This window comes from Hyaena hyaena, unplaced genomic scaffold (genome assembly GCF_003009895.1).
Source record: "Hyaena hyaena isolate Hyena2069 unplaced genomic scaffold, ASM300989v1 scaffold_290, whole genome shotgun sequence".
In the NCBI taxonomy this organism is placed as follows: Eukaryota; Metazoa; Chordata; class Mammalia; order Carnivora; family Hyaenidae; genus Hyaena; species Hyaena hyaena.
Window position 1 is genome coordinate 268508 of NW_024080926.1, and position 11747 is coordinate 280254.

General features: G+C 49.3%; 1 non-coding gene across 1 annotated transcript; it reads right to left on the reverse strand.

Moving 5' to 3' along the window:
* Positions 1–3399: 3399 nt before the first annotated feature.
* Positions 3400–3504, reverse strand: LOC120241909. Its single transcript, XR_005530982.1, has one exon. It is a non-coding gene; the product is annotated as a U6 spliceosomal RNA (small nuclear RNA).
* Positions 3505–11747: the final 8243 nt, after the last annotated feature.

Consider the following 11747-nt stretch of genomic DNA (forward strand, 5'->3'; position numbering starts at 1 on the left):
GAGGGAATGGAAATGAATTCCTCGGAGGTCATTCCTGTCTGTGATTATAAATTCAGCTCAATTGAATGACATCCATTTCCCCAGAAGAGGAAGAGTGACAATTATGACACCCTCTCTTACCAAGACATAGGCAGAACAGGAATTGAACTCATCTCCCTGGGAACCTGGGAAAGAAGATCTGATGGTCTTCATATTGCCACTCAGTGGCTTCACACTTCGGATGGGGGAGAAGCAGCATGGGTACCAGATCACCGCTGTTCTTACAGGCATCTGCAAGCCTGCCCGTTCTGGTTCATTTCTGTTTTCGGCAGTAACTCAACAAGTGCTCTGAGCCTCGCACTGGGCAGAGAAAACGATGGAGCATTGCATGTGAGAATATTTAACCTTGGTCAGATTAAGATGGGTCACACTCTGCTTCTGCCACTTCTTAGCTGTGAGACATGACTTCTTTATTCTCTTCTGGGCATCGGTTTCCTCATCTGCAACACAGGGGTTAATAACCATCTCTATTCTAGGGTCATGATGAGCATTGAGTAGAATAATGCTTAGGAAAAGCTTAGCTTGGCACAGATCTGGTCACAATACAGGTTAAAACAAATAATGGTACACTACTGTTATAATCGTTACCACTGTCATTACTACTGTTACGATGATGCTTTAACAATAGCCAAATAAATTAAAGTTCCCAGCTATCAATGATTTTACATCTGTTGTTACCAAAGACACTTTGGAAACCTGATTTTATTAATATCTTGTGCACTTTATACCAGCAAGATGGGAAGGAACCTTTTTATGTCAAACATTTTAGACCTTCGCAGTAATAGCAGAGGACACCAAACATATCAGTGTGCAAACTTACTCCCGTTCTGTCCCCCACTGCAGAACGCACAGCTGCCTCTGTGCCCATCGTACTGTTACTTTACAAGTGCAGGTCCATTACCAATGTATGGTATTGTTTGCAATGTTTTTAAACTTCATATAAATGTTTCTTATTATATGCATAAACATGAAACCTATTTTTTTGGCTCAACATTATGTTTTTGAGATTTATTCACATCAATGCGTGCAACTCGATTCCATCCACTCTAACTGCTATGGTCTATACTATTTTATGATTTTGCCGCAATTTATTTGTCCTTTCTTGTGTTGATGGATATTTGAGTTGTTTCATTATTCCATAGTAAAGAAGTGGTTCAACGTCCATCTAAGAACTTATGTCCGTGTGTGCCATGTGAGAATTTTTGAGGACTAGCTAAGGCATAGGACGGGCATATCTCTAACTTCTGTCTTCTTCCTTGGTTCTTCCTCATCTCCTAGATGTTGGAATGTTCGTGTGCCCAGAGCCCAGTCCTCACACCTCTGCTTTCCTCTATCTGCCCTCATCATTAGGAGATGTCATCTGGTATTAACCTTAATCACCCAAGAGTACCATCTCCAGTCTGGATATAAGTCCCAAAGTCTGCCTTCACATATGCACTTGTTCACTTAATACCTCTTCTTAGATGTCTGAAAGGAATGTACGTGATGTACATCATGAGCGTTCACAAATGTGTCTCTGTTCCAGGCACACACCCATTGTGTTTCTCATAACACCTTTTTAAAAAGAAGCTTTGTAATTTTATTTATTTTTTTTATTTGAGTATAGTTGTCACACAATGTTATATTAACTTCATGTATACACTATAGTAATTTGACAAGTTTGTACATTATGCTATGCTCACAAGTGTAGCTACCTCATAACACTTAACACTGAGGTAGGAGAATGTGACTGCTCATCAAGAAAATAAGAAATCTGTTAAATGTACTATGTTTTCCTGGGAAGCTGACTCACAGAGATTTGGTGCAAGAGGCTATGGGGGCCAAGCCTTCAGGGTCTCATCTGTAAGGGATTGAGGGAAGGAGAATTGGGAAAAGTTCATTCCAATGTAATTACCACAGAGCCTTAGTTAATCCCACGAGGGCTTCTGAGGCTGGGATGGACCATCAGAGTTGTTCCAAATTGAGTCAAGAGCTGCCTACGTCCCTCCATGTCAGCCATCACTGGAAGTGGGTGCTTCAGGGAGAAGACATTTCCATGGGCTAGATGGATCCTTTTATAGGAGACAATCCATACAGAGTCATATCAGGGGTTCCATCAGGACCCAACTCTCTAACAGCAGGGATAATGAATGCTTCAGACCCCATCATTCACAGATAACACACCACTGCCTCCACTGCACATCCACAACCTGAGGCAGGAGAACACTTCCCACTTTTCTAATCTCGCAGCTGCCTTCAACAGTGAGCGTGAAGGCTGTGAGTAGGAAGGGCAGAGCCACGTTACTAAGTCATTGCATGAAAAGCGGTTGTCCTGGAGAATTGTCAAATCTACGATGGGCATGGCATCAGTGGGAAATAAACCTGTGCCTTATACCACTGAGATTTGTTTTTGTCACCACAGCATATGCCTGGCCAAACTGACCACTTCAACGCCTCAAAACAAATATGTGCAAAACCAAGTTCTTGATTCCCCCTCTCCTCCAAATGTACTCCTTTCTACAGTCTTCAGGATCTTGCTTAATGGAAATTCCATTCTTCTAATTCATAAATTAAAAACTCAGGTGCCACACTGAGTCTATCATAAAGCCAGTTCTCCATTTAGCATAGAGTCAGGAGTTATTCATACCTCACGCCTGCAGCATTACTTCTGGTCCAAGCCGCAGACATCTCTCTCCCCGATTATTGCAGTAACCCCCTAACTGATGTCCTGCTTCTCCACTCACTGCCCTCTATTTTAGCAAAGAAGACAAGGTGCTCTTGTGGGACCACAGTCTTCAAGGAGCTCCATCTCACTCAGAGTAAAAGCCAAATCTTTCAAGGAGCCACAAGGCATTATGTCATCTGGCCCTATGTTACTTCCCCAGCCTCATCTAGTATTGTTCTCATGCTGCTTCACTGACTTCCTTGCACTTTACCAGCTCACTGGGCACAATTCTCCCTCAGAACATTTGTGTTCATTGTCCCCCTCAGTCTGAAATGATCTCCGCCAGCTAGAGATTTCTCACTTCCTTTAGGGCTTTACACAGCTGTCATCTTACATATTAAAGAACCACCACATACATATAAAAGAACCTATTATGCTTTATTGTGCTCTAGAATATTTGTCATCATGAGACATATTGTAAATATTTTTCAATAAAAGATTAGCCTCACAAGGGCAGGACTTTCTGTATTACTTACAGCTGTAGCTGCCATACCTAGAATAGCCATTCTTACACTGGGTATATATTTGCTGAATAAATAAATTGAATATATGAGGCTGCTCATTTGTACTAATGGTTTATATATTATATTGGATTTTCTATGAGAAACATATTATATTTGTATTTAAGAGCAATTTTAGCTCTTAAAACTTTTTTTTAAAATATGGAATGCTTCATGAATTTGTATCATCCTTGTACAGGGGCCATGCTAATCTACTCTGTGTGGTTCCAATTTTAGTCTATGTGCTGTCACAGTGAGCACTGTTACTGAAATCTTAAAAACGTTCATCTCTTTTCTTTTTTCTTTTCACATTGCAATGGCTGAGACCACCAGTTCAACACCTGAGGATTTTTTCCTATGAAAGAGAGCTGAATTTTATCGAGTTAGTTTTCTGTCTCTACGGAAAGGATCATGTGGTTTTCTAATAATTAATTGATTTCTGATATTTAACCATCCTTAGATCCCTGTAATACCCTGACTGATCTTTGAAATCTATGTCAGAATACAGAGGTCGAGAGACACGGGCCACAGACTCTGACAGAGAGAGGTCTAGTTACCACCCCTTAGAGACAACTCTTCCCATATCACAGACTGTTCCACTGATGGGTATCCACAGACTGTCCCTGGAAGCTTTTTTTCAGGCAAAATCAATACTTTGAGGAGCCTGACAGATATTGTGAAGCAGCAGAACAGGCTGGAGAGTAAGTTTGGGACACAGGAGAGCTTCCCTTAGAAGACAGTGAGTGGTCAGGGATTAATGAATATCAATAGATTCTTACCTTTGCCACATATAAATGGAGCCTGTGTGTTGATAGATCACCTGATATTTGGTCAGAAACTGGGGCATTTAAAGCATAAACTAATTTTAAGTGCTTTTCATTAATTTACCTTTCTAAAATGGTCCAAGCATAGTATATGTCTGGGCAAAGTGAAGACTAAGAGTTCAAGATCTCCAGTGTACTAGAATGAGTTTGTGTCCTTCTCTGCTTTTGATTCTTTGATCTTGATTCCTCATCTATAAATCGTGGATAACAATAACTGTCTCACTGAGTTGTGGTGGTGATTAAATATGTTTTGGAAGCATTGAATCAATGTTGAAATAAAAGAACACCACTATAGCTTCCAGCCTGGGCGTGCATCATACTAGATGAAAAGGGAAAGTCTGTTGAGTTCATGTCCATCATCTCTTGAATAACCAACTTTGATAATAAAAAGCCCATGAAATAGACCAATACAAGGAGCAAGACGTGAGGAATAGGAGCTTTAATACATTTATTTTTCCTTATGCCGTCCAGTACAACCCAAATATTATTTAACACCAAAAAAAAAAAAAAAAAAGGAGAAATTAAAACTGCCCTTGCTAGATGGCCGGGTGACTTACATCAGATTCTCTCCCCGGAAGCTTGGGCTGTATGTCTCCACGTGGTGCGCATGCTCAGTATGTTTCCAGTTGTTCCCTTCTGTGCCTTCTATCCATTCGTGTCTGCAAGGGGAGGTGCTGAGAGGCCCACAGACGTAGTGACACCAGGTCCAGTCCTCGGGGAGAGTCTAGATGGAAAAGGCAGACCAGCCACATGCAGGGCCATTGCACTTGCTAGACGGGGGGGGGGGGGGGGCATGGCCCTGCCTGTGCGTGGCCAACGCTGCCAAGTCTCTTGTGCCTTAGTTCTGAGTGTAAAAGGCTCTTCGAACCGACCCCGACGTAGAGGGGACTAAAGGAGACGAATGCGCGTGGAAGGCGTGAGCAGTCGGCACGAAGTGCAAACCCAGGGATTGTGAAGAGCTCTTCTTACTAAAGAGAAACAAATAGTCTGGAGAGACAGGACGGCTAGCCAAAGCCAAGGAGTTTGGAAGGCAACGGGCTCAGCAGATGGATAGGTTCAAAAGTCAGGGACAGTCCCGGGATATGACACAGGAAGTTTCCCAAAGCCGGGTGAACAAAAGCGCCGAGCGGGGGAAGGGCGGAAGCTGGGTTCCTCCCGGGACCATCCAGCTGTGCGCAGTCAGGACGCCCACCGGCCCCGCAGGGCTCCTGTGCGCCCCCCGCCCCCCCCGCATGAGGTCCATTGTGGGTCCCGGGTACGCGGAGTCCAGAGGCCCTGTCGCTTAGAGGGCCCTAGGTGGCCCCGGCCGGACAGGGCGGGACTGGGCTCGCCCCGGCACGCCTGCGGTGACGTCAGGCCCGGGCTCACCTACGGTGACGTCAGGCCCGGGCTCACCTACGGTGACGTCAGGCCCGGGCTCACATGCGGTGACGTCAGGCCCGCCAGGGCTCGCCTGCGGTGACGTCAGGCCCGGGCTCGCCTGCGGTGACACCAGGCCCGCCAGGGCTCGCCTGCGGTGACGTCAGGCCCGGGCTCGCCTGCGGTGACGTCAGGCCCGCCAGGGCACGCCTGCGGTGACGTCAGGCCCGGGCTCACCTGCCCGAGCCTGCGGAAGGGCCCGCTGGGGGCGGGGGCGCACCTGCGCGCCCCACAAACGGGGCAGGGAGCGGCCGCTGATCCGCGTGCGCAGCCCGGGAGAGGGCGAGGCCGCAGCTGGACAGCGGCTCCTCCGAGGCCCTGGAAGCAGCCTCGGTCACAGCTGGAGAGAAGGGAGCGCCGGCCCCTGCCAGCAAAGGGCCCTTCTTCGCGCGGGCGGAAGCCGGTGCGGCCAGCTGTCGCGCATTTGAAATGGAAAAGCCCCGGGGCTCCTGGGGAGGGCAGGAGACAGAGGCCACGTCAGAGGAAATGCAAGCTGCTCCGGGGGCTGAGGAAACCGTGGGCTGCGGCGCTCGGAGCCATCAATAAGGCTTTCAGAGAGCGAGAGCGGGCCGGGAAAACAGCTCCGGGGAGGGCGGGGAGGGCGGGGAGGGAGGGGCGGCCGCGACCCTGCGCGCGGGCCCGTCCGGTCCAGTCCCCGGGCACCGCAGCCCGGCCCGACGGCCCCCGCCTCCCCGTTACCCTCCCCTGCTCCCTTCCTCGCTCAGGTCCCTGCACCCCCACACCCGCCCCCGCCCTGGTCGCTGCCTTCTGCCCCCACCCCTGCCTCCTGGGTCCCTTCCCTTGGCCCAGCCCCCACCCCTGCCGCCAGGGCCTCTGCCCTGGGCCCCGGTCCCCACACCGGCTACGCGGGTCCCTGCCCGCCGCCCCCACCCCTGCGGCCTGGGTCCCCACCCTGGGCCCAGCCCCCCACCGTCCTCCCCGTTCTGGGGGCGCACTTCCCTCACCCCCAGTCCCCCCGCCTCCTCACATGGCCCCGCAGCCAGCTTGCTGTCCTGCATCTTCCCCTGCACATGTTTCCGAGCCCCGCCTCCAGGCCCCCCACCTACGTCCTGTAGTCTTTTCTTCCCACAAAGCCCTGCGACCCTCTAATCGCTTAGCAACTGTGTATCAAGGACCTGGCATGGTCAGACCTTCTGCCACCTGCTAGGAATGAATGTGGGCATACACCACCTTTGACCGGGGAGTTGCGGGCCCTGGAGTGCAGACAGGCAGGAGAGCGACAGAGCGGCCACTGCAGGTCCCCTAATCTCTAGGAGCATGTGACTCGGGGCCCTGCCTGGGCAGGACAGTGTAATGACGCTGAGAGAGAAAAGAGAAGTGCGTCTGCTTCCTGCCGGAGCCCTTCCCGGCTCCTATACACCACCGGCTCCCCGCACCAGTGCATTTACCTGCCTGTCTACACTTCCCACTGTCATCACAAGCCTGCCGTGTTTGTGTCCCGTGTTGCCTGAAAACCGCTCAGTGGGCCGGCTCTTCCGTTTGTTCCTACGTGAAACTGAAGGCTGTCTTCAGGACTTTTGGGGGTCACTTTTAAGTAAAAACAGAAAATCGGGTTACTAGATATCACAAAAACAATATAGCAGTTAGCTCATGGCTGGGGCCAGGCCCGCAGTAACCAACCCCGAAAGTGGGCAAACTTTGGGCGTCATCCCCAGCCGGGCCTGCTGCCGCGGTGGGCTTCCTAGCCCTTCTGTCTTGGGGCTCGCACCTGCCCGCTGTCGTGCTGCCCTCGGTGATACCTGACCTTCAGATTTGGGGGTCAGGGAAGGGGGGCATGGAAGTTCCCACTCCTCGCATTCACTCTGGCACAGCACGTGTGTAAAGCTGACTCTCTGCCCTTCACAGCCTGCCCTTCCCTCGGAGATGCCTTACCTGCAGTCCTCTGGATGGGGGACAGGTAGATCTTTTTTTTTTTTTTTTAATAAATCAGGCTCTAGACAGGAAAGAGGGAACTCACTGGTTGTTTTAACAGAGAGGACTTATCTAGGGAATGGGCTAGACAGGCATCAGACAACCTAGAGACAAATCAGGACACTGGAATCCCAGAGCTGCTGCTGGTATGAGGGTTATGTGCCCCCGGTCTGGGCCACAGAGGGAAGGGGTCAGGTTATGAGAACAACGTGGAGGCTTGGAGGAGGAGCCCGTCCCGGGGGGTGGGGGTGGGGGGCGAGGCTGCTGCCCACTGGGTCTGATGGTTCAGGAGCTTGAAGGCAGGACCCCTGGCTGACTGGGACTCAGACCTCTGAAGAAGGAGTATTGCTTAAGAAGACAGTGCTGGGGCTGGTTCTAGAAATGTGCAAGGACCAGAAACTGGAGTAAAGCCCTGCTCAACACACACTGCAGGGACTTGTGGGATTGCTTGTAAGCCGTGGCCATGAGCGGTTGTGCGGGAGAGAAGATGGGGCCCCTCGCCCCTCCAGCTTCGCTTTCAGGGTGCAGCAGTACCTGCGCAGAAGGCTCAGGAGCCCTGCTTGGCAAAGGAGAAGGGTGGTTTGCAGCCCAACCCGGCCTCACAGAGCAGAGCAGGGTGTGTGAGGAGCCAAGGGACAGCAGTTTAACGACCGGTGTGCCATTCCTGATGGCCTCTTGATTTCCTTCCTCAGCACCGAGACATCGAGGTACCCTTGGGTCAAGCCTTCTCGTTCCCTCGATGGGGCTTTCTGGGACAGCGGTGGGTCTAACACATCTTGTTCACAGCCCACAACGGGCCTGTGAGGAATATTCGCACATGCTTGGCCCAAGGGGTCAACCTCCCCCCTCAGCTTTCACAGCCGTTCAGGAGGGAGCCGGGCGCTAGCGTAGTGTGTCAGCCAAAATACAGGCCACAGATATCCAGGCTTCTGAGTGATTTCCCTTAATTCCCTAATTCCTCATGGCACATCAGAACTCACTCTAGAAAAATCTTGCCCCCACTCCAGCTTCTTCCAGACTCTTCCTATCATCAGATGGGTGAGGGCGCGTGATGAGTCATGTGGATTGGTTTTCTCTTCTTCCTTCTGAAATCCCGCCTCAGGGTTTTACACCTCATTCTGGAATATGACATCTGTCCATCTGTTAGTGCCTCCACTGAAATCCCTACTTCTACATTCTGTTAAATTTTAATTAACAAATTCAAAATTAGAGGGAAGTATTGTATGTTATATAAGAATGTCATTTATACACTTACTTCCCTACCATACATGGAGCATTGTCAAGATAACAAAGAGGAAGAGACATCATTCTTTCCTATGACATATGCATGAGCTCAAGGGAAGATAAGACTATGAAGAAGTAATTAGGATGTGGAATGCAAAAATTAAGGGGAGGGTAAGGGGTTGATGAAGAATGAACAGATGAAGGGACTGAATTCTGCACAACAGACTAGTCAGGAAGTCTTCAAAGGCAAGCAGGAAACTTGTCACGAGCTGGAGGCAGGGCTGTCACCAGGCTGACCGGGTCCCCTGTGCCAGGAGCCTGGAGAGGTCAGCTAAGCTTAGATCATCCAGACTGTTGTCGTTTTATTTTTGTTTCCTTAAATGAACAGGACAACTTGAATTTGAGAAACTGGTTGGGACAGGGATGTGACCAGAATGCACATTCTTGAAAATGTGTGTCTCTGAACTAAGGCAAGGAGAGGGTCTTGTTAGGATTTTAGAGATGGAAGTCGGGTCTCGGCAACTCATTGGATTTGACGGCTGAGGGGCAGAAGAGGCAAAACTCATCCAGACAGTTTACATCATGAAGCTGGTTTTATGGCCCTGTCGTTGTCGAGAGGCTCAGGAGATGGGAAAGCAAGTGACAAGGGGACATTAGTGGTAATGAGTCTGCAGCAAGAAGTGTGGAGTCAGGAGACCGCTTAGGGCTGAGACGGGAGCCCGGAATCCGTCCCTTACAGATTTCAGTCTAAACTGGCACAAAGCCATGGGGGAGAATGGCTATTAGAATACAACCGCTGAAGTTGCCGATATGTCAAATATGCACATGTTTTATGTGTGTTTATTTGAAATTAATCTCCATAGGTTATAAATAAACCTTACACTCGGCCCAAGTGACCATGTAAGAGACCACTGAGAAAGACTAGTCGTTTTGAAAGACAGGTCACTTTTCTTTTTTCTTCCTGAGGAACACCTTATTTACGGCCACAGAAAAATGCAGTCAAAATCCAAATTTTGTTGCAACACAGTGACACCTAGTGTACGACATGGGTAACACCAAGAGGCAGTTCCCCAGGAAAGCATTGAGGAGGGTCTGGAATTAAAATTAAAATTCTGACCTGGGTTTCAGAGGAAAAGTTGTAGAGGAGGAGCAAAGTGTCTTTGTGGGGTCTGGCTTCCAGTGCGTCTACAGCACCATCAGGACACAGACACAGCGTCCCAGCGCGCCTGCAGGTGCGAGGTCATGCTTTTAAGCCAGAGCCACGCGTCTTCTTCACCCGATGGAGGTCTTCCCCGGCACTAATTGGTTTTGATTAGGATGTTTAGTTAATTGTAATATGATTATTAGGACTTGGATTATTAGTTTGATTTAATGAGAGTCATTAAGATTTTAATATAAATATAATCACGCTAAAACATCATTTTGTCATGAAATTGCAAGAGTGGTTGGTGGGTAGTTTCTGAGCAACCACCTTCAGGATGGAGGTTAACAAGGCGCAAGCTGGTCTTGGTGAGTTTTCACACGTAGAACAGCACCTCTGGGTGCGTGTAGCTTGGTGGGAGGAGCACTCTTCACCGGAAGTTAGATGTCCTGTGTTCTTGTAACTGTGCTGTCATTGACTGATGACGTGTCCTAGAAGGAGACACTGAATCCCCTGGGCCACATTTGTACCTAAGGGTGTAAAACTGCGTAAGTCTCCTCCCTGTTTATCATGAGACTCAGCCAGGAGCTTGCTTCTCTTATTTTGTTCATCTTCACAACTCCGCTGCGAGATGTGTGTCCTTCGCCTCATTTTATAAACAAGGAAAGTACACAACCCGGAGAGATTAAAGTGAACGTGCAGGCCACCAGCTTGCCCATGACAGAGCTGGGGGGGTTCCAAGCCCGTCCGTCCTTCGCACACACCACAGCTGCCCATCACTCGGGAGCCAGCGAGACCAGCAGAAAACCATCCGTATCTAGTCCCCAAGAGCTTCCGCACTGGAAATGAAGTCAATGGTACTTTATACATCTATTCTATCTCTCCGTCCTCAAGAAGCAATTGGTTCAATATTACGATGACTGTCAGGAAAAGATGTCGCTGATGGTGAGATGCCAGCACTGAAATCATCGGCTTTGGCAGTCTCCAAAACAGAAACGCTAATCGAGAACTTTATTTTGTTTTTATTTTTATTTTTTTATTTATTTCTAGGAGAGAGAGACAGCGTGAGCAGGGGAGGGTCAGAGAGAGAGGGAGTCACAGACTGAAACAGGCTCCAGGCTCTGAGCTGGCAGTCAGCACAGAGCCCGACGCGGGGCTCGAACCCGTGAACCGCGAGATCATGAGATAAGCGAAAGTCGGACGCTTAACCGACTAAGCCACCCAGGCGCCCCTAATCGAGAACTTTATTAAGCAGGGTTGTTTTTCCTCCTGCATTCGGATACAAGTGTGTGGCTTTTCATGTCAGCAGCAGAGAGGTGACTAGGCTCAGAACTGAATGGTGGGAATTAGGTTAAATTGAAAGAATGGAAATAGAATGAACGAATCCCTAGTATGCATCCAACGTGACATCACTGGGATGTGGCCACAGCCCGCGTCATGCTCCACATCACAGCAACCTTGCAGTCAGGTGGCGGTCCTTCCCACGGCTACAGGGGAGGTTGCACATGTGCTCCGACCGGCGGGGACAGAGTTCTGTCTGAGGCCTTCTCCCATACCTCACGTCAGCACAGTTGCCGGATCCAGCATGGGTTCCTGTGAGGGGAACAGGCCTCCTCATGCACTGCCCCTGAGGGGCTGGGGGGGGCAGCCATACAGTGGACACTGGTCATTATCTCTCAAGTCTGAAAATCTGCCTACCGCCTCAGCTGTTCAACTTGTTATTCTACAAATGGTTCCCTATTTACGCAAATAGGTGTACTTTTTATATTGCAGTATTTAAAAAATACCGACCCTTGAAGACAACACAATTGGCCATCGAAGGATGTTATTAAACCATTTCAAGTCCATCCAGACAATGCTATGAGATTGCTTTAAGATTACGGTATATTTGTGTGCACTAGCGTAGGAAGAGCTCTAGGACATAATCCTAAATGCCGAACTGCACGTCGTCAGCCTGGATCTAT